General features: G+C 44.3%; 1 protein-coding gene across 1 annotated transcript in view; it reads left to right on the top strand.

The window, feature by feature from the left end:
- Positions 1-23,470, top strand: part of LOC126457432 (glutamate receptor ionotropic, kainate 2-like) — a 261,933-nt gene that overhangs the window by 29,380 nt on the left and 209,083 nt on the right. The gene's annotated exons all lie outside the window — the stretch shown is intronic.

Raw genomic sequence — 23,470 nt, 5'->3', positions numbered from 1 at the left:
CACCCGCAGCCTTTTCGATGGGAAGTGTCGTTCACCCACCACACAGCCCGTAATTGGCTCCCCTTAGTTTCTTCTCTGCTAACATGAAACGCTAGCTTTGAGGACAACATTTTGGCACAGACAACTAACTGCGGAGGAGTGTAGAGAACTGCCGGAAAGCACAAGTGGCAGCCTTCTTTGACATGAGTGTTGGAATATTAGCACCAGGCTACGACAAATGTCTCAGTCGGAGCGGCGACTATGTAGAGAAGTAGCTGGAAGGTGTAGCTTACTATAGCAAATAAAACATTTTTTACTTTCACTGTGGTTGCCATCTCACGACCGATCGGACCTTGCTTTCCGAACAACCCTCGTATAACGCAATTCGCGTCACTAGGATGGAGCGGCACAGCAGGGAAGAGACGATAGTGGCAACCAAAAGGAAGCGAGCTAAGAGAAGAAATGCATAATAAACTGATCTCGGCCGTCAGTAACAAAGTGCAGCGTGTTTTTAAATTCGAAAGGGTGGGGAGCTCGGTCTACAGGACGCGAATTTGTCAGGTTTATGTGATTTGATTTGTGGATGGCAAGTGGCCGAGCAGTGCAACTGCTGCGACTTTGATTACTTCCTATCGAAACTTAGAATTTTTCTGTGAGTGAGACTATAGAGGAACACTAAAGTTTTCATACTGAATATTTATGGTACACATTGTGGAATTTACAGTTTGACCAGCTATTCGTGAGTTTCAAGGGACACTCTGAGCCTGCTTTTCACGGATTTGGCTACCTGTTAGAGTTTCTGAGATAACTAGTGCTGCTACAGCAGAGCTATGTTTTAATGAGTACACTGTTGAATTTCAAAGCTATTGCTTGTGTCGCTTAGCGAATTTGATCTAACCAACTCTAGCTACATTCATTTGTTTATGTTGTAGCTAACAAGTATGCAAAAAACTCAGAAACTTGCAGCAGCGTGTTTTCGCCCTCTACACTAAAGTTGATGGGTTAAAAATCAGGTCGGATAAATCTGATAGAGCATTTATAAGATAACAGGTCCCCATCCAAGGTATGTTTATCGAAACAAGGTGGTATCTAGCATTGGTTTGCTAACTTAGTAAGATAAATCCATTAATAAGGGATCCTTTTAGTAGTTTAACCACAAATTTAATATAATTAGTTCTGTTTATAATCCTGTCACTGACCATCCCATGTGAATGATAAGCAGAACTCTTATCTCTGAAGAATAATTTTTTTTACGATGTATTTCACTGCATTATTTTTTTAGCCACCACGACATCTTTAGCGATTATTAGCCTAAGAACGTGACTGACGAATATCTGGAACATATATTAGTGTGAACTGAAACAGAAGTGAGCAAAACCAGCAGTCGTCTGAGATGCTGCAGTGGAAACACAACTTACGGTAACAGATTACACGCAGGAAACATGTAGGCCAATAATGTATAAATGCGAAAAAGGAAAAACAAATACGTAACAGGTAACGAGCAAATAAAATAAACTGCTCATAGGAAGTTTTGCATTACACTCGTGTTGTACACTCTTTCTACGGAAACCTCTTTCTCAATTCTCTTTTCACTGCAGGAAATCGCTTCGTACAGCTTAGTGTAATGAAGGTAAAAGTTAACAGGAATTCTCAGTATACACCAGTAGAGTGCACAGTGTCTACAAATCACTTCGTCAACATGCCTTGCAGCATCATTTCAAGCTTACGTCCCACGAACTGTTATTACCTAAGATGAGTTCCCAGCACGGGAAGTTGCCCGACAAGTTGATATAGACGACAGCGGCGTCATTAGAACATTCAACCACAGTTGTAACACAAAGCACTGAATGTCTTCCTCGTGGTGCACTTCCGCGGACAGCAATTCCAGCTGATGACGGCTATCTGCAAATTATGGCTCGTGGGCACCCCGAGCAGGAAGCTACAGAACAGTACACTGCCTGTTTGGAGAAAACTGGGAGAGTTGTGTCGCCCCAGGTAGTACACAACTGTCTTCACACCATTAATTTTACCTCTAGGCACCCATTATGAACAAGTGTGCTCCACAAATAAGGTGGCGAACGTACGGATGTCGGACGACGCCCATCGCTACTTCTCGCGAGCCCTGCTCTGGTCCGCGCGCTTTAGCGCTCAGCCTGCCTGCACAATTCCCCCATCACTACGCCACTCCGTCTGAATGGAAGGAGAGGGAGGAGGTGGAAACTAGGAACACGTCATATTTAGATGGCAATGCAACTGCACTGCATAGCACTTGGTGTCATTTTATATTTCTTAACTACACAGATCACAAATGAAACAAATTTTCAGTATTATTTAATTATTTTTGGTACGCTGAAGACATGACTTAAATTTTATCTGTCGCAGACTGTTGGCATACAGACAAATGCCGACACTTACACAGATTTTCGCACTCACACTGCCATGTAGTCATGACTTATTTAGTTCCACAATCGATAAAAGGTCTTCTGCACACATATGTTGATTGATGTATTGTAGCGCTTCTTCAACCTTCTTTTGGAGACTTCGAAACTCTGCCTAAGGAGAACAATGTAGTCGTCCTGCACAAATTTAACGTAAAATAATTTTTCTTTACAATGGAATTACACTACAGGTGAATCAGTTATTTCGATTTCCTTTTCAATTGCATCCCCACCAGATCAGAAATAAGTTGTATCTCACCTTGCAATGTCTTACTGTGGCCAACGGCCTTGCCGCAAGGTTCCCGTCAAATTACCGAAGTTAAGAGCTGTCTGGCTGGGGTAGCACTTGGATGGGTCACCATCCGGTCTATCAAGCGCTGTTGGCAAGTGGGATGCACTCAGTCGTCGTGAGGCAAAATGAAGAGCCGTTTGAATGAGAAGTAGCGGCTCCAGTCTCGTAAACTGACATACGGCAGGGAGAGAGGCGTGCTGGCCACATGGCCCTCCATATCCGTATCCAGTGATGCCTGTATGCTGAGGATGACTAGGTGGCCGGTGGGTCCCGTTGGGCCTACCAAGGCCTGTTTGGACGGAGTTAAGTGTTTTAGTTTTAACGTCTTACTGTCGACAATGTTCAGACAAGCTTACTTAAAATGCTAGATCTGAAATCCCCTCCGGATATTCTAATGTTCGTTCCTGCACTCCTTTCCCCTTCATAAACTCAACAATAAGGTGTTTAAAACCGAAAAATAGTTCCAGGTATGCCCCTTGACTTAACCAACGTACTTTCCAGTAATATATAGCCTCCATACTCTTCGTTAAATCCTATCGAAAATTTTTGAAACTGAGAGTGGAATAATTCATGCGACTTCAGAAATTTTACAGATCGTACCACCAGTTTCTTCAAGTGCCCTATGGCTGAAAATTTAGCACAAAGTGCTTCTTGATGTACAGATCAAAGAGTTGTAACTGTCGATAGGTGTTATTTTGCTCTTTCATTATCAATTAAATGTTTAAATTCTTTCTGCATAATATTACAGTGTCGTTTCATAGCAAATTTGCAGTACCTCTGGATTATAGACATTGAAAATTATCATCCCTCTCTTCTGTCATTCCCGTTCATTTCTAAAGGCTTGTCATGATACTTCACTAGACTGCCTCTTTTTGTGCAAACAACCAATGGAGCTGTGAACGTCCTTCATTTCACGAACAAACAGTGAAGAGTCAATAGCGCTAACACCGTTATTCAGCCAAAATGAAGAATGAATTTTCAGACGTTGTACAGGAGGTTATAAGACTGTTTCAAACTGTATTGCTTGTAATATTTATGATGAAATCCATGTCGTGAGGATGTAAAGAGACGTAAGGGCAGGGAGGGAGGGTAGCAGCTTGGTTATCTGATTAGATGTTTTGACCTCCACCCCGCCCAATGCTCCATACCTCTCTATACTCTGTTAACATAAGAAACTAAAGTGATATCCTACCACAGAATAAAACCTTTGCTATTTGTCTAAGTGTTCAAGCCTTCTACTGTAAAAAATAAATCAGTACAAATATTATTTTGAGCTGCAGTGAACAGAATCCGCCTTTAATAATATTGCAGATCATATTAATGTAAGAACAGAAATAAATCAGCAGTCCATTCAAAGTTAAGTGTAAAGTTTATCGCCAAACAAACAGCTGCTATTTTCTGCAAATACTATGACTTTATATTATTTCGTTTCTCTGCGTTCATGTTAACTCCAGTTTCGATTAACGTATTTGCCCATAAACTGCCTGCTTTATATGTTATTACAGTGAAGAGCCAAAGAAGCTGGTACACCTGCCTGTCCGTGTTAGGCCCCCGCTAGCACACAGAAGTGCCATAACACGACGTGACATGGACTCGGCTAATGTCTGAAGTAGCGCTGGAGGGAGCTGACACCATGAATTCTGGAGGGCTGTCCATAAACCCGTCAGAGTGCGAGGGAGTGGAGATCTCTTCTGAACAGCACGTTACAAGGCATCCCAGATATGCTCAATAATGAAACTTCCTGGCAGATTAAAACTGTGTGCCCGACCGAGACTCGAACTCGGGACCTCTGCCTTTCGCGGGCAAGTGCTCTACCAACTGAGCTACCGAAGCACGACTCACGGCCGGTACTCACAGCTCTACTTCTGCCAGTACCTCGTCTCCTACCTTTCAAACTTTACAGAGTTGTGAGTACCGGCCCTGAGTCGTGCTTCGGTAGCTCAGTTGGTAGAGCACTTACCCGCGAAAGGCAAAGGTCCCGAGTTCGAGTCTCGGTCGGGCGCACAGTTTTAATCTACCAGGAAGTTTCATATCAGCGCACACTCCGCTGCAGAGTGAAAATCTCATTCTGGAAACATCCCCCAGGCTGTGGCTAAGCCATGTCTCCGCAGTATCCTTTCTTTCAGGAGTGCTAGTTCTGCAAGGTTCGCAGGAGAGCTTCTGTAAAGTTTGGAAGGTAGGAGACGAGGTACTGGCAGAAGTAGAGCTGTGAGTAGCGGCCGTGAGTCGTGCTTCGGTAGCTCAGTTGGTAGAGCACTTGCCCGCGAAAGGCAAAGGTCCCGAGTTCGAGTCTCGGTCGGGCACACAGTTTTTAATCTGCCAGGAAGTTTCATATCAGCGCACACTCCGCTGCAGAGTGAAAATCTCATTATGCTCAATAATGTTCGTGTCTGGGGAGTTTGGTGGTCAGCGGAAGTGTTTAAACTCAGAAGAGTGTTCCTCGAGCAACTCCGTAGCGATTCTGGACGTGTGAGGTGTCGCATTGCCCTGCTGGAATTGCCCAAGCTCGTCGGAATGTACAGTGAACATGAAAGGATGCAGGTGATCATACAAGATGATTACGTAGTTATCAACTGTCACAGTCGTGTCTATGCGTATCAGGAGTCTCATATCACTCCAACTGCACGCGCCCCACACCGTTACAGAGCCTCCACCAGCTGGCAGAGTCCCGTGCTGACATGCAGGGTCCATGGATTCATGAGGTTGTGTCCATACCAGTACACGTCCATCCGCTCGATGCAATTTGCAGTTCTGTCTTGTTGAACGATTCTCTTCAGTCGTCGATGGTTCCGTTCCTGCAGGATCTTTTTACGATCGTGGCGATGTCGGAGATCTGTTGTTTTAGCGGATTCTTGTTATTCACGGTACACTCGAGAAATGGTCGTACGGGAAAATTCCCACTTCATCGCTACCTCGGAGGTACTGTGTCCCATCACTCGTGCGCCGACTATTGTTCAAACTCACTTAAATCTTGATAACCTGGCATTGTCGCAGCAGCAACCTATCTAACAACTGCGGCAGACACTTGTCTTATGCAGGCGTTGGCCATCGCAGCGCCGTATTCTACCTGTTTCCATTCCTCTGTATTTGAAGACGCAGGCCTATACTGGTTTCTTTGGCACTTCAGTGTATATGTTAATATAAGAATACAAAAATGAAAGATGATTCCGTCACACAACACTCCGACAGCCCACTGGGGAAACGGTAAGTCAGTAAGTGGAAACGTATCTCATCTCTCCCGCCAAAGAGATCCAAAGCTGTTCAGACAAGTTCCATTAAGGTGAAGATGACCTTTTTCTTCGCTGCAAGGGTCCTCTACTCGTCGAGTTCCTCGAGCGTGGAACCACAATTAATAGGCATCGTCAAAACTCCCAGGACTTCTGTCGGCGGAATCATCCGAGTACACGATAACGCCCTCCCAGACACTGCCAATCGCACGAAAACTACGCTTCAGTGATTTGGGTGGGAAATACGGCAACGCTCTCCGTACCGCCTGGATCTTTCATCGTTTGATTTTCACATCTCTGGCGGACTGAAGAAAGACATGCGTGGACGTAAGTTTCAGTCGGACGAGGAAGTGCAAGAGTGGGTGCGGTTGCGGATCCGTCAGCGGCCGGGTGCGTTCAACGAAACAGGAACCGATCGTCTCATTTCGCAGTGGGATAAATTCTTAATGTGTGTGATGATTACCTTTGAGTGGAACCATTCATTGTCCCCATTGTGGCGGGCGTTTGGTTGTCATTTGACTACTCCTTATAGTTTCTTAGCAGAGCTAGATGTCATAACTCAAAGGGACTACTTCAGAAAACGTCATATCCATTTTATAGATGTCGAAATTATACTAATAGTAAACAAAAAAAAAGAATGTTCAAATGTGTGTGAAACATTATGGGACTTAACTGCTAAGGTCATCAGTCCCTAAGCTTACACACTACTTAACCTAAATTATCCTAAGGACAAACACACACACTCATGCCCGAAGGAGGACTCGAACCTCCGCCGGGACCGGACGCACAGTCCATGACTGCAGCGCTTTAGACCGCTCCGCTAATCCCGCGCTGCTGATAGTAAACAATTTATTGTTTGTTGAACAGCCGCGGCTGCCTTGTCCACTAATAGGCAATAATTTGCAGTTCCATAATACAAGTAAAAACTTAGCATCTGTTGGAATGCGAACCTCTACAGCTCTCAGTTATGATGGCGAAGGAAATTTATAGCCAGTGCGACTGTCGCTGCACGGCACTGCGAAGTATTTGCGTCAGCTGGCAGCGGTTCCCGCCACACTTCGGGGTCACAATAGTTGTGCTGTTGCCAGGCGGATCATCCAGACCGTTGTCCAGCAGGAAACGAGCTACAGTCCAAGTATTCGGGTTGTGTTGTTCGTTTGTTTGTTTCTTGTTCGCTTGGTAATCAGTATTAAGGTACGGTCATCAGATATACTGTACAGAGTGACCCGTTTGAGATATCAGTAAAGTAAAACACTATATGTTACAAACTACGCACATTTGCTACTTGTTAACGTTACCTACTTGTGCGGGGGAGCCTGGAGTTTGTGTCTGAAGTTTGTGTCACAGCACGTTAGTACTCAACATCCATTGAGAATGTGGCATATATCATACCTCGCATCCATTTCGGCCAGATTCTGTAATTTTTGTACATACACTGTTCACTTAACCTAGTCCCACACAGAAAAGTCTGTAGGCCTTAGATCATGGCTGTTAGGAGGCCATGGGATAGGTCCACCATGACCGTTGAGTATCAGGTTTAATTGTTCCCGCACTTTGGGAGCCCAGTGCGGTGAAGCACCGTCCCGTTGATAGTTAATGGTCTCTAGTAGCCGAACCTGCTGTAATTGAGGGTCCACAAACTACTCGATCATTTGAAGGTAAATAACAGGACGAGCAAGTCTCCCCGCAAAAAACAATAGGCCGATAGCCTTGTACCGATGTCTGAAAGCTCACTGGATCTCTATGACACTCGAAAATTTCGCTTAGTGTACGCCACATAAAGCACACTGCTGCGGCGTAGCGACCATTTTCACTTAACAGTCACACTGAGCGCGCTGACTTGGGCCATCTCCGTACACTGTGTTTCTGACATTTGCTGTTTGCGCTGTGATGCACGCTTGTCTCCCGGAGCATGATCACTCTCAACTTCCCATGATTTTCACGTACATTGCAGAAAATACTTTTCTGATATCTTAGCGCATCACCCTATACAATAGCCCATCTTCCGTGGATTCATCGTAAAGGAAGTATGCTGTCCATGACAACAATTAGCGTCACATATTACAGCAACGTCTCGGACCGTATGGAAGACGGGAGCCACATTAACGGCCGTCAGTCTGGTGCACGGTTTAGTATCATTGATTTAATTTGAAGGTGGTTTAGTGTAATTACCCACTCAGCAGCAGTACGTCACACAGACAGTTAAAACTCTCAAATATCCACAGAAGCTTACACTATAGTGACGGATAAATGGTGCCGTCCGGGGTGGCCGAGCGGTTCTAGGCGCTACGGTCTGGAACCGCGCGACCACTACGGTCGCAGGTTCGAATCCTGCCTCGGGCATGGATGTGTGTGATGTCCTTAGGTTAGTTAGGTTTAAGTAGTTCTAAGTTCTAGGGGACTGATGACCTCAGAAGTTCAGTCCCATATTGCTCAGAGCCATTTGAGCCATTTTGTACGGATAAATGGTGTATGCAACATTCCTCGCACCAGATGAAGACGTCTGAACGTAGATACAAGATGCGGATCGTAGCTGAGCAAAGTATCATTTTTTTGTGAATCCAGGAATGAAAGCGGGATAGCACCCTGCAGAACAAAATCAAAACGTCTCCCCTAACACTAATCAGAATTTTTCGCTAAAGCGGCTACTGGTGTGAGGAAACAGCTCTCTGAAACACGCTAACACCAACAGGAAAGGGATTAAATCTTTCGTTGCAGAATAAGACGTGAATCATGTGGCCGAATTTCATGACTGTGGTACAAAACAGCACATAAAAGTACGTGTTTTGGGTGAAATCTCCTTTCACCCTCAATGACAAGTGGTAAGTTTATGTAATTGAAATTTGCCTCTAGCAACGCCCATGCACAAAGTTCGAGCCATTTCGGATACTTAGCATAAAATTTCATGATATCTCGCCAGAATACGTAATTCCGGATAACAGACATGGTGCATATTTCGACTTGCACATGTGGCAAACGGAACAAACGAAAGCAACAAAAAATCGAAAACGCTAATCCTCCAATCTCACGTCGACGCAGTTTGTAGCATCCTTAATAATACAAAATTAAACCTGCTGTTCGTCCTTTCAAGTGTATTCCCCTATTTGGTTCTGTCGAGGCAGTAAGATGTTCATGAGTTCCGTGCAACTGTGGGAAATATTATTATATTGGTCAAAAGTCCTACTCTACTAAAGATACCTGCGACGAACATGGGGCTCACGTGTTGTTACAGCAATTGGAAAAATTAGTGAGTGTAAAGCAGCGTCTGAATACAAGAGGGACAATAATTACACCACGATCTTAGTTACTGCTTTCACTTTTTGGGATTGTGTTGTCTAATACACTGTCAACAACGACACAAGATACAACGTAAATAACAGAGACACGAGGTATAGGCTCGGTAGGCCTTCTTCGCCCACGTTTGTCTTCATGAAATCATGTTGGCTGCAGCGGACGCTGCCTCGAGAGAACTGATAAGCCGCTACTTTTCCAGCTTCGAATTCGGCAGTCCGCCTGTTGACATAACTTCGCCGCTTTCCTATAGAATGCGCTGTTATTGGGGCACCACATCGTTACTTGGCGCAGGCGCACTCGTCCATATCATCGTGTCAAGATGAGAGGCAGATCATTTGCCAAAATTCTCAGAAGCTTCGGCGAGACATCTGAAGCTATGTCCTAGGGTCTCAGCAATATTTATTAGTTTAGGAAAGCTTGACACGGTAAGTATAGGCTACGAATTCGCGACAATGTTACTTGTCTATCGTCATGCAAATTTGTGATGACTGTTCATAGCGGCAATTCTTATCTAAAACCACTGTGAAACAAAACAAAACAAAAACAAGACTTAGTTTTATACATAACTAATCTGAAAGGAAACCCCCCATTACAAATACATATTTCATCGCAGCCACCTCTCTGAAAACTGTAAATCCCAAGAAAAAGAACTAAATGAAAAGTCTTCAGGCAACTGCATAGGCAGGAAAGTTTGTCTTGAACGATTCCGAGGTAAGTCGCCAAGTCGCTCCACGGAATGTTCTTGTTGCTCAACACAATCTGGCGATCTGGTGGAGTTAATTTGTTAGTATGCAGAACAGCTACGATTTTCTCCGAGTCTGTCTTGATTTTCCAGGCGTTGAACCATTTTATGATTGCGTCGAGGTGTTCTTGGAGTTTCGTGGTTATGAAGTTTAAGTTTATGCTGCTCTTAAAAACTGCCGTGTCGTCGGCATACAGTGCAGTTTCACCTCTGGCCATTTTTGGTACGTCATTTCTGTAGAGCGTGTACAGTATGGGGCCTACAACCGAGCCTTGCGGGACCCCAGCCACAGCGTTCCTGACTGAGCTGACATGCTTGCACAACCTGACAGAGTCCTTTCTTCCTGCTAGGGACGAGTCAACCATGCTGACATGTGCCCGGAATGTCTAACTGGGTTAGTTCATCAATTAAGCCATCATGCCAGACTTGATCGAAAGCTTGCGCGATGTCTAGGAAGACCGCTCCTGTGCTGTGTTTTCTGTCTCTCACCCAGCATATGTGTTCCACCAGAGCAAGGATTGATGGGCAGTGTTCGGGAGGGAAGCCAAACTGCTCAGGGGTGGTGATGTTGTTGTCTTCTAGGAACTGCGTGAGGACTCGAAGGATTAGACACTCCAGTACTTTACCGAGGAACAAAGGGCTGAGACTGGTTTGGAGCTTTGGGGTAGGATGGGGTTTTTGTTTGGTTTAGGTATAGTTGTTATCCTAGCAGTTTTCCAAGCAGGTGGGAAGTATGTTAAGGAAGTGCACTGGTTGTAGATTGAGATGAGATACTAGTTTGCTAAAGTAGGTAGGGGTTTCAGGTGTGGGGCGCGGACCTTCTCAGGACCGGGGGATTTGTTGTTCTCTAAGCGTCTGATGTAAGCACACACAAGACGGTCGGAAACTGGTTGAATTTTAATTTTCTTTTAACATGGCTTCGTGGGCAGCGACCGTTTATAAAGTTAAAGCAACTACAGCCCTCGGTCGCAAAAAATGTCTTTTGACCCTGTTTCGGCACTTCTGTGAGTGCCTTTATCAGAAATTAAACATTCAAATTGACATGTCACGTATAAAATAAATATCAAGTGATAAAGCTCTAGTCACAATTTTTTTTAATAGTACATGGAAGGGGAGCCACTATGGGCTGCTCATACACGTCAAGCCACAGGTAGCAACATACTGACTAATGAAGTCACCCATAGAAGTGCCGAAACCAGGTCAAAAGACGTAATTTTTGCGACCGAGGGATGTAACTGCTTTAACTTTAGTTTCGTGTGAATTTTGTATCTCGCCTGGTTTCTCTCCATTGAGCCACTCGTGCGACTGTTGTTCTCTCCTACCTATCAGTCTCGTCATCTTCGATGACGTGAGCTCGGAATTGTGACTTTAGTGATGTCGCCATTGTCTCCGTTTTTTCCTCATCATTGTGTACTTGCCCATTTGGACCTCGCAGTGGCCTGTCTACTCTGGGAGTAGCCTTCAGTGATTTTGTGATCTTCCATACTTGGTTCACATCATAGTCTGCACTTTCGAGTTTCTCTTCCCAACTAAGGCATCTGTACTCTTGAAGTTTTTGCTTTACGTGGGCTTCTAGTCGCCTAAGCAAGCGACTGTCGGCGGGGTTGCGGAAACGTTGCCACTCCCTCTTCCCGCACCGCTCGGTGATAATCAGGTCCCTGGCGCCAGGTTCAGTGGTCATCCTCGTGCAACACACACACCCAAACCCGAGCGAGGACTCGATCCTCCGGCGGAAGGGACCACGCAATCTGTGACATGGCGCCTCTAACCGCCACTCCGCGCCACTCCGCTGGTCCGAGCACAGATCTCGAGGAGCTTTGTAAAATAATCAGTTGCTGAGTCCACCTCTCTTTCATCGCGTATCTGCGGTATATCCTCCAGATGATGTCCTACCAGGATGGAATATTGTTCCCAGTTAGTATTGTAAGTCGTTTTTGCCATCCTCCGGTATATGCCTTCGACACTGGCACGTTCCAGATCAACTGGACTGTGGTCTGAGTCCGGCTCAAAGTGCACTGTGGCTGCCGTTCGCCACCGTAGTCCCTTGCACAGGAAGATATCCAGGATATCTTTCTTGTGCTGGTCGTTGCGCGGGATATGAGTAGTTAGTTAGTTAGTTAGTTAGTTAGTTGCGTGTTCCATTGATCAATCGCACGGTACGATAGCCGTTATGATGGGGAACGTGTCGAGTGCACGAGAAATGCACATATGAAACAAGATTTCTTAATATCTATATATTACAATGCAGAGTTAAAGATTAATATTTCTATTACTTACCCCATTCCCTTAAATGTCACAAAATGCATATACTATATTTATAGATTTATTTATTCCTATTCAAGAATTCATCTATGGTATAGAAGCAGTTGTCAAGCAGATATGACTTCAATTTATTTTTGAAGCTATTACTGCTGTCTGTCAGACATTTTATTTCATCTGGTAGTTTATAGAAAATTTTTATAGCAGCATATTTTACCTCTTTCTGTGCCAAAGATAGATTGAGTAAAGGATAGTATGAGTCTTTCTTTTTTCTGGTATTATAATCATCAATATCACTCTTGTTGTTAAACTGGTCCATGTTGTTGAAAACAAATTTCATTAGTGAGTAAATATACTGTGAGACTGTTGTAAGAATTTCCAATCTTTTAAAAAGATGCCTACAAGATGTGCGACTATGAACCCCACACATTATTCTAACCACTTTCTTTTGAGCAGTGAATACTGTTTGCCTGAATGTTGAGTTACCGCAAAATATTATTCCGTATGACATCAGAGAGTGAAAGTATGCAAAGTATGTTAGCTTACTAAGTATGCCCCATCCTGTCTACTGACTTATGTTGATGTGTTATATTTATTGAAGGAACTGTACTTTTTGCAGCAGAAAATTCGATGTACTGTGTTTTTTCAAAGTTTAGAGCAAGCCCATTTGCAGAAAACCAATTAATGACTTTTCCAAAGATCAGTATCATTTTCAATTGGAGTTTCTTTTACTGGATTAAGAATGATGCTTGTATCATCAGCAAACAGTGTCAAAAAAATGGTTCAAATGGCTCTGAGCACTATGGGACTCAACTGCTGAGGTCATAAGTCCCCTAGAACTTAGAACTACTTAAACCTAACTAACCTAAGGACAACACACACATCCATGCCCGAGGCAGGATTCGAACCTGCGACCGTAGCGGTCGCACGGTTCCAGACTGTAGCGCCAGAACCGCTCGGCCACCAGCGGCCGGCCAAACAGTGTCAGTTCAGCTTCCTATTTCAGGTAGGAAAGGAGGTCGTTCACATATATCAAGAACAGAAGGGGACCCATGATTAAACCTTGTGGAACACCTAATGTAATTTCACCCCAGTTAGATGAAGTGGCAAACTTATTTAAATCACTTGACCCATATAAGGAATCTTTTTGCTTCCTGTTCTGTAGGTATGACTTAAACCACTCATATGCTATTCCATTTATACCATAAAATTGCAATTTCTGTAACATAATGTCATGGTTCACACAATCAAATGCTGTGGACAAATCACAGAAAATTCTTATTGGTGACATTTTACTATTTAAAGACTCTATAATATGGACAGTGAAACTGTATACTGCTGTCTCAGTGGAACAGCATTTTTGAAATCCGAAACTGTGATTTACTAAGTACCCATTTCTGTTGAGTACGCTCCCCAGGAGCGATTACCCTCACTGAGGGATCGCTCTCGACAAACCTCCTCAGTCTCCCGCCACTTGTGCTCGCAGATCGGCATCCCCTGTCACCATATTTGCAGTTTAGGTCCCCTACTACTAGTACACGCTCGAAAGTATTTGTCAAGATCTGGAGGCCCTGTACACTAATGTTCCTATGGGGACAAACGGTGATTATTGTGAGAACGGTGTTCCCTACCTTTAATTCTACACCGGCAGCCTCGACCGTGACCAGATTTGGCGCCGGCCAGTGTGGCCGAGCGGTTCTAGGCGCTTCAGTCTGGAATCGCGAGACCGCTACGGTCGCAGGTTCGAATCCTGCCTCGGGCATGGATGTGTGTGATGTCCTTAGGTTAGTTAGGTTTAAGTAGTTGTAAGTTCTAGGGGACTGATGACCTCAGATGTTAAGTCCCATAGTGCTCAGAGCCATTTGAACCATTTTTGAACCAGATTTGGCATGTCGACTGTCCGATGGCAAATCCTCTGCCGCACAAGGACGGCCTCTCCGCCGCCAGGTCTGCGTCCGCGAAGTTGGCAGGGCCTGTCGACCCTGTGGACGGAGTAGTTGCACTTTAAGCGGATCGGTCGGAGGCAGATGCGTCTCTGAGATACAGGCGACGTCTATAGCATGCCAGTCAAGAAATGATGAAGTTGAATAGTTTTGTCAGAATTGCCGTTTTCATTCCAATTTATGACTTTGAAGCTTTTATGCCTAGGGGCCATCGAAAAATGTCAGTGGGGCTTGCGCAGTGATCATCGCCTTCGTGAATTAGTCTGGATCTGTGCGCACTTCTGTCATGATGTCCTTGAGCTTCTTTATTATGTAGCTGAGGTTAAATCCAGCAAACACCGCTTTGAAATATTTTAGTTCATGCATTAGGTTTACGAGCTCGCTTCCTGTACTTGTGCACTTTGCGGTTCTTGTGTTGCCGGCGGCGGTTCTGACGCGGCACTGACAGTGCTACAGTCGGCGTTATGTGTCTGTAGCTGGAGGAGGTTGAGGGCGTTGGTGGGGCGACCGCAACAGCGGGGCGGAAGGGGGAGGTTGACATATTTCGTGTCGGTCAGAGTTTAGGAAACTGCGCTTGGTTCATTTGAAAATCTGTTTGTCGATTTGCTTGTTGTTCTCGCACGGACGCAGGCGCAACAGTAGTTGTGCCCGCTTTCTGTTGCCTCTGGGCACGCACTAATTTTTGATACACCTGGCAGCCTCGATTGCCTCGATTGCAATTACGCAAACGGGGTCTGCTTTCCTTTCTTTTTGGCACAGTTTGGTTAGATGTCGGCTGGCACATTTTACGCACCTGGGTTTCAGGTGGCAGTTCTGACTTGTATGATTGTATCTTTGGCAGCGGTGACACTGACTAGGACCTTCAGGCCTGTTGTATTTCTCGATAATGGCCCTGAAACCCAAAATGAATCTGACTGAGAAAATTCTTTGAGCGTTTTCATTATTTTCGATTATCGCTAGAAAGTTCGGTTCTTTTTTGCGATCATCTCCCTCGTCTCCTTGTTGCGGAGCAAGATCGACAGCATGACTCACAGGAGCAAGCAGAACGAACTCGAACGCTGCACTGAGCGACAGAAGAAAAAGTTTGAAAGGTGCCGGAAGTAGACTGACAAGGTGATTCCCGACAAGTCACGCACAGTGGTCAACCTCACTGAACGACAATTGACTGAAGAGGAAGTGTCTGTTTTTCGAAAAGGAGGGAATTTCTCTATCATGCTGAGGACTATATTTATGGAGGACATCACTGCTAATGCCGAAGCGGCCATTCGGAACCTTCCTTGTGAAAGAGCAGAGGAAATGCGCACTGAAATATCCATGATACTCCGCCGAGCAAAACCACCAGCTTGCAATCTGAAGAAAGAAGAGGTACAAGCTATTAAGAATCTTAAAGCCGACGAGATTATATTGGTACTGCCTGCCGATAAGGGAAATGAAGCCGTCGTAATGAAGACCGAAGCAAAAGAGACCTATTAGATCCGACGACGTACCGAAAACTAAGCGCGGTTCCGACGCAGCGTATCACGCGGAATACGAATCGGTTAATCAAGAAGTCTTCTCTGCGGACATACAGAGGAACCTGCGCAACACAGAAGCCCTACCACCTCGGCTGTATGGATTGCCTAATATCCACAAGAACAACGTTCCACTAAGACCGATTGTTAGCGCTCCTGGCTCGCCAAGATATAAACTGGCAAAACACTTGGCCTCTCTGATCCAGCCGCACGTGGGGAAGACTGACATATACGTAAAGGACTCAGGACATTTCATTGAGAAGCTGAAGAAACTAAAACTTGCACCAAACGGTATCCTGTTAACTTTTATATTGTTTCTTTGCTTACGAAAGTGCCACTCAGTGACTTTCTGGAGTTCATCGGTTCCATTTTCCCGCAAGACATCAGAAAGCTCTTTCACGCATGTCTCACCACGAGAAATTTCACGTGGAATGGCAATTTCTACGAACGGCTGGAAGGCGTTGCAACAGGTAGTCCTCTTAGTCCAGCGGTGGCCAACTTTTTCATGGAACATTTCGAAGCACAGGCACTGGACTTGGTGACTTGTAAACCTAAGGTGTGGTACAGATACGTCGTTGATACTTTCGTTGTGTGGAGCCATGGTGAAGAACAGTCGGTGACTTCGTAAAACATTTCAACAGCCTCCATACCAAGATAAAATTTACCATGGAAGTAGAAAATGACAAAAATCTACCACTTCTAGATGTAATAAGTTTCCTTTAATTTACGTCTATGGTCACAAACTTCTAGTTAACAGATTACCGGTTTCGGTCTTTAATTACCATCATCAGATCTGTAGTACTACTGGCAACATGACTCGTGCATGTGATGTTATTTATATGCACTTGACGATGCAGGTGCTGATTCCGCATTTAACATTTGACGATGCCACTACGGCTGCAGTACATTAGGACTTTGTTTTTATGGAACAGATCTGATGATAGTCATTAAAGACCGAAACCGATAATCTGTTAACTGAAAGTTTGTGACCACAGACGTAAATTAAAGGAAACTTATTACATATACGGGTCATTGTTTTTTCGCGACGATATCGCAGCTTGTGATTTCTAGATGTGCTGATCACAAGGGATGGCTAAAACCTGGGACACAGAGGTATCGAAAACCGATACACACGGACCGATACCTGCTCAAACTATCAAACCACCACCTGAGCCAGAAAAGAGGCATGATTAATACGTTCGTAACGCAAGCACGACGAGTATGTGAGCCGCAGCACCTCAGACGAAAAATGCAACACCTGGAAAGTGTTCTGAAGATCAATGGGTACTCCACTATCTATATTAGAAGTGTAACAGAGCCAAACGCTCGGCGCAGTGGCAAATTAGGAGAAGAAATGTCGGGTACGGTCGTTCTGCCATACATTCCCAGAGTGACGGACAGAATAGGCCGTATACTGCCCAAACAAGGCGTAAAGAAAATTTTCGAACCGACAAAGAAGGTCAAAGAGTGTCTTAGATCGGCAAAGGGGAAAAGGGACCCACTTGCAGTGTCGGGAATATACGACATGCCATGCATATGCGGAAAAGTTTGTCGGAATGACTGAACGATGAATCAACATTAGGATCAAAGAACGCAAACGACAATGCAAGTTGGGGCAGGCGGAGAAATCGGCCGTGGCAGAGCAGGCACTGTGTGACACCGACCAAGTAGTAAAATTCGCCGACACGGAAGTTCTGGCTGTAAAGAAGCACTATACCACCTGCTTGTTCAGAGAAGCTATTGAAATACAAAAACATGGGAATAGCTGCAACAAGAAAGAAGAAAGCCTTAAGCTAAACGGATCCTGGCTTCCCGTGCTGCAGCGAACGACCTTCGCAGGTAGCAAGAGGAGAACCGCACCGGAAATGAGCGCGGAGAAGACCTCGGAAGTTGGCACGCCAGGTACATATAGTCTGCGGCCGCGAGATCGGCTCCAGTTCACAACCAGCAATGGCGGATGAAGCTTTGACAATGCCACCCACTCGTGTTGGCGAAACGCCAGTAAAATCATCAAACGAACGTCGGCCAAAGAACCAGAGACACAAGCCAATAGGCACTTTGACATATTATGACTCATGCGTTCCGTTCTGGAAGTCTTGATTCTTCAATTCCTTTGTTGTAACATAGTTCACAACCGCTTATTTGTTGTGCTCTGACTATTCATCACATATACTTTCGACGGTAATATATTCTTACCACACAACTCATATTCTGTATACTATGATAGTTGCCAAAATTACAGAAGGACAGTAAGTTCATTCTCCCGCTTTGCACACCAATATTGTGACCACACATCCACGACGCTATGATTCTTGCAATACGCTCGATGTTGAACATATTGAGCTTGGACCATTCACTGTTTGTATTTCCCTCCTTTTTCACAGTTCAGTGCACCTTCTTGCTGTTTTCATGCTTGATCTGCATTTAGTTTTTAACGGGCTGTCCGCTGGGCATGGCAGATCAGACTAGGCACCTCTTACGTTAGTGAGATTGTCTCTGTGAGTACTGAACTTGCTGCTCAGAAGATCGAAGAGCTTATGCTGTGAAACTTCCTGGCAGATTAAAACTGTGTGCCGGACGGAGACTCGAACTCGGGACCTTTGACTTTCGCGGGCAAGTGCTCTACCATCTGAGCTACCCAAGCACGACTCACACCCCGTCCTCACAACTTTACTTCTGCCAGTACCTCGTCTCCTACCTTCCAAACTACGGAACCGCAGTAAGACTTTATCAGACTCCCTATTCATGGAGACTGAATCACGAATACCGTCAGTAATTCAACGTTCAGGTTGAACTCCCAGAAACAGTACCTTTACAACTTGACGCGCTACAGAGCGCCACGCACTCCCGGATCTCTCCGTACTCGCCTCTAGCCACATTGCACTGCCATTAAACCATATAAAGTCATGTTGACCATTAAAACGGTTAAATGAAAAACGTTAAGCCACTTTTAACAATGCGCAAATTATTAAATTCAACAGCCGCGATATGGTACAGTATCCTGTTCCAGCTGCCTGAGCTGCGTCTTTGCTGCTCGTTGGATGACGTTTTCAGACACGCGTTCCTATGTAAAACTTGATCCACTAAGTCCGCTCCACGATCTCTAGAAGTGTATAACATGAATTGTGAAACACCCTGTACATTCTCACTCAGTCTGTAGACAGTTCACCGCTGCCGGTTTCTATTGGAGTCTGGAAAGACACAGATCGCACACAGAAACAAAGGGATCGAAATGAGGCAACGCCCTATAGGTGCGCAAGGTACCTAACTCACAGGTAAGACTGTTATGATTTTCACTGATCAAAAGCTACTAGGAAGACTACCGTAGGCTACGCTTTCTTATGATAATCTACAGTAGCCTACGGTAGTTTTGCAGTTCTACCTGGAGCTAGTAAACATCATCGCTTGTTTCTAAGCATCGCGAAAATCAACAGCTGTATTACGACACGTTTTATCGAGTTTGAACAGCCAGTCTTAATACAATAGAGCCTCAATTTTTCAGAGAATGGGTACCTGTAGACCAATAAATAAACAATAAATGAAAGAACTAGTGGTGCACACGTAGCTGTAAACGGCCAACAAGAAATATTTTTGAGTCTCAACGTTGCGTGTCGTAAGTCAGTCAGTCATGTACTACAAGGTGAAAGTAAAATTGCGTTCTGATTACAGTCCGGCACAGCACAGCTTTCTGTGTCTCTAGTTATGAACGGACCAGTATCATATATTAAATCGAACGACTCTCATGTCAATACGAGGGTAATTTGAGGGCTCTGCAGTGTCAGAATAGGTTCCTCCAACCTTTTATCCAGCGCTACAGTCAACACTTCGGCGATAGTTTCACCCTTCAAGAGAATAATTCAGGAGCACACTGCACCCACCTACCCACCCAACGAACAACTTCCTACAAGATAGAACATTGCAGTGCTTCTGTTGTTCATAAATACGATGCAGTGCAATACGATGCAAATACATGCATGCATGCCCGAAGGAACAGGCATCGCGGAAACTCCAGCCGTTATTAAATGTATTCGCAGCTGCGAAGATGGACACCGGTCAACTGTGTAATGGAACGACGACCATGAAAATTTGTGCCGGACCTGGACTTGAACCCAGATTTCTCGCTTATCGCCTGCGGTCGCCTCACCATTAGGCTTTCCGAGCACGCCTGGCGGCACATGGTTGACAATATACGGAAGTTTGGATCTGGCCGTGAGGCTTGCTCGGATAGCCTAATTGTAATGCGACAGCGTGCGTTAAGTGGAAAATGCAGGTTCGAGTCCCAGTACAGAACAAATTTTCATGGTCGCCATTCCATTACACAGCCGATGTTTGTCTGTATTCGCAGCTGCGACTAAATTTCATGTATTCCTAGAAGAGGTTGAAATTAAACGAATGGAACTGCCTGCCGTTTCTTCTGACATGTCACAGTAAAGGCGGGCTTTCATATAGTATATGATGAAAGGAAGTGGCCCTCAACCACATACCCTCCGACTCAAAGTTGCAATATTAAAAGTTCTGGCTGGTTTCGATGTCTAGGGGCTGGGATACGTAGGTTCCGCATTACAGGCCAAATACTGCTGACTCTATAGTATACAATATGAATACATATATGAATCGAATGGTCGAAGGTTCCTATCACTCGGCAATTGCGAATTGATATAGAAATTTATAAATGAAAGACTACCAATTAAATAAAATTTACAGGCTCTATCTTAACGACTTTAAATTATGAGTACGACAGTAAAATTACTTTTGAGAATGCGGCATATTTCTGCAAAACACTTATTGGTGTCGATGGTGCAGCAATTAAATAAAATATAAGTTGAATAACAGGGAAACAATAGATTCCTACTCCACGTAATTACTTATGAACAACAACATAGCTCGCGAGATATTCACTTCCAAAGGCGTATTTCGCCTTCACTGCAGAAGCCACGGAAATCTCACAAGCACATAAGGCGGCACTCCGAAGTATCTTTATCTCTCGCGATCATGCGCAAACTGCTCCACTCCAAGTCTTTCCGCCGACTGTGCGTCCGTCCGCTGTACTGTCCGCGTACCGTCCCGTGTCCTGTGCGACTCTCCAGAACTACCCTGTCCTCTCTCGAAACGATGCTCTTCTCCCACTTCCATCCAGTCTCCCCATTCACGAGCGTTGTGATTGGCTACAGTGCTCCCGCCATATCTTCAAGCGAATGCACATTCACAAACATAATGAAACACTTTCTAAATACTGGATTTGCATTTAAATAACTTGAAATTAAATAAATATTCCTACGGCTGGACCATAAACACGCTGAAGCAAAAGGTAAGCTAGGAGCCTAATGTCTCTGTGCTTTCTAAAACTTAGTAAATATTTAACCAATTTCTTCATGAATAGTATATATCGGATATAAACAAAGAAATAGATGAATAAATATATTTATAAGCATGATGCTACCGTTTTATCGTGGAACTGTGGAGTACTTAAGGCCTGACGCGATCGAGAGAAATCGGCCAATTTAACCTCCAATAATTCATGTACTATTCAAGTTACATGCCTGTAATTCATACCAATTTAGGTTTACACAAATAGCTTTCTAAAGACATGGGGATCGACAAAATCGGGTGAAGCGTTTCTAGTTTTTAAATTCGTTGCTGGGTGTTACTTGTACAATTTACCGTCAGATACTAAACTTTAAACTAATACAGGTATTGAAAATCTGATTACACCTTCAGAATCGTCGTGCAAATAATAGTAATGTACATGTTTCTTTTTGAGGTATCATGATTCATGTGGCTACTATTAATTTCTATACGAACTGTGAAATGTCTGCCATTAATGTTTCATGAAGTCCGCCATCTTTGGCACTCCCGCTATATACATCTCCTTCATCGACACAAAGCACCGTCCTCGTCACAGTGGATTTAGCGGCCACGTCGTATTTTATGTAATTCCTTCCCCTAGAGCTACAATATCTTCCACCGACTCACTCTAGTACTCTGCGTATAACGTATTGCAAGAAAGAAGAAGATTGCCGGCCGATGTGGACGAGCGGTTCTAGGCGCTTCAGTTTGGAACCGCGCGACAGCTACGGTCGCAGGTTCCAATCCTGCCTCGGGCATGGATGTGTGTGATGTCCTTAGTTTAGTTACGTTTAATTAGTTCTAAGTTCTAGGGGACTGATGACCTCAGATGTTAAGTCTCATAGTGCTCAGAGCCATTTGAACAAAAGATCTGCGACAGGTGAAAGAAGAAGATTAATATGTTTCCGTCATGGCTACCTGACATAAGCATTCAGTAACGGGTCGATCATATAATTTGGTACTGTAGTGTTCTTGTGAAAAGCAATTTATTTGCCAAGATCGCTATGTTAACACAATTATTGGATTACTGGTTTCAGCTTATGTATTGCCATCTTCATATATATAAAAAGAAAATGTCATATAAGAACTATAGTAGGGCATACACAACAGCTCAGTCACAGAAATTGCATACCCATAAAACTAGGCTATGACAGTTATATCACACAATGCCTAAATCACTATACTTCAAAAACAACAACAGCGTGCATCATTATTATACCATAAGAAGAAAATGACATCCATTGTCATTGTCCATCCAAGATTGCCTTAAGCACAAAAAGGTGTGGTGTCACCGCCAGACACCAACCACAGTTGCTAGGTGGTAGCCTTTAAATCGGCCGCGGTCCGTTAGTATACGTCGGACCCGCGTGTCGCCACTATCAGTGATTGCAGACCGAGCGCTGCCACACGGCAGGTCTAGAGAGTCTTCCTAGCACTCGCCCCAGTTGTACAGCCGACTTTGCTAGCGATGGTTCACTGACAAATTACGCTCTCATTTGCCGAGACGATAGTTAGCTTAGCCTTCAGCTACGTCATTTGCTACGACCTAGCAAGGCGCCATTACCAGTTACTATTGATGCTGTAAAACATGTACCGTCAAGAGCGATGTTCACCAGTTATGAATTAAAGTTAAGTATTCCAGTAGTTACGTACGTTCTTTGCTACTATAAATTCCTTGTCCTGTTCCAGACCTCACGCCAGCCTGCGTGAGCTTAAACGCGTGCCTTTCGGCTTCCTGTCATAGTGGATTGGCTGTCTTGCCAATCCACAACAAAAGGGGTGCACCAGCGCCATCACTAAACTCTTTGATCACTCAAACAATGATATTAAATGCTTCACAGATAGGAAAATTTAATCTGTAAACAAACTAGAGAAGTTTCTCACTAATAACTACTTGTATCAGATACAAGAGTTTCTGTTCATGTAGTAATAATGTGGTTGGCAGGACTTCCTAATTCATTTCCGTATTTAAAAAGAAATTGTAAATTGTCAACACGAAACCATTTTCACACATGATTGTGCAATGTGATTGTGTAATACGATTGTGTAATGACTCGTTCAAAATCATTGCGATTAATTGCACAAACGATCCATGCAAGATAAAAGTAAGGAACATAAAAATATATTGGTAGAAACAAAAACTATGTTTGTAAGCTTAATGAAGCGATTTCCCCAGTCTTAAATTCTCCAAGGTAGCATTTTCTACGAGGTGGATTTGGATGCAGACGGGATTAATAAGGAAATGATATGAAAAAGGATATGGGATGAGTCTTAGGAACGGTAAAGGGAAGGGGTGCACGTTGTAGGAGGCCGGTTGCATTGCAATTCATGCAAAGAAAGGATATTTTTCAGCATTTGGAATGGAAGAATTGGCGTATGTTGCAGTTAGCAGAATGCCTCCGGAATGAATTCACCCCTAGGAGAGGGAGACAGTTTAAA

This window comes from Schistocerca serialis, chromosome 2 (genome assembly GCF_023864345.2).
Source record: "Schistocerca serialis cubense isolate TAMUIC-IGC-003099 chromosome 2, iqSchSeri2.2, whole genome shotgun sequence".
Classification (NCBI taxonomy): Eukaryota; Metazoa; Arthropoda; class Insecta; order Orthoptera; family Acrididae; genus Schistocerca; species Schistocerca serialis.
The sequence above is the reverse complement of the archived record's forward strand: the minus strand, read 5'-3'. Positions and strand labels throughout refer to the sequence as shown.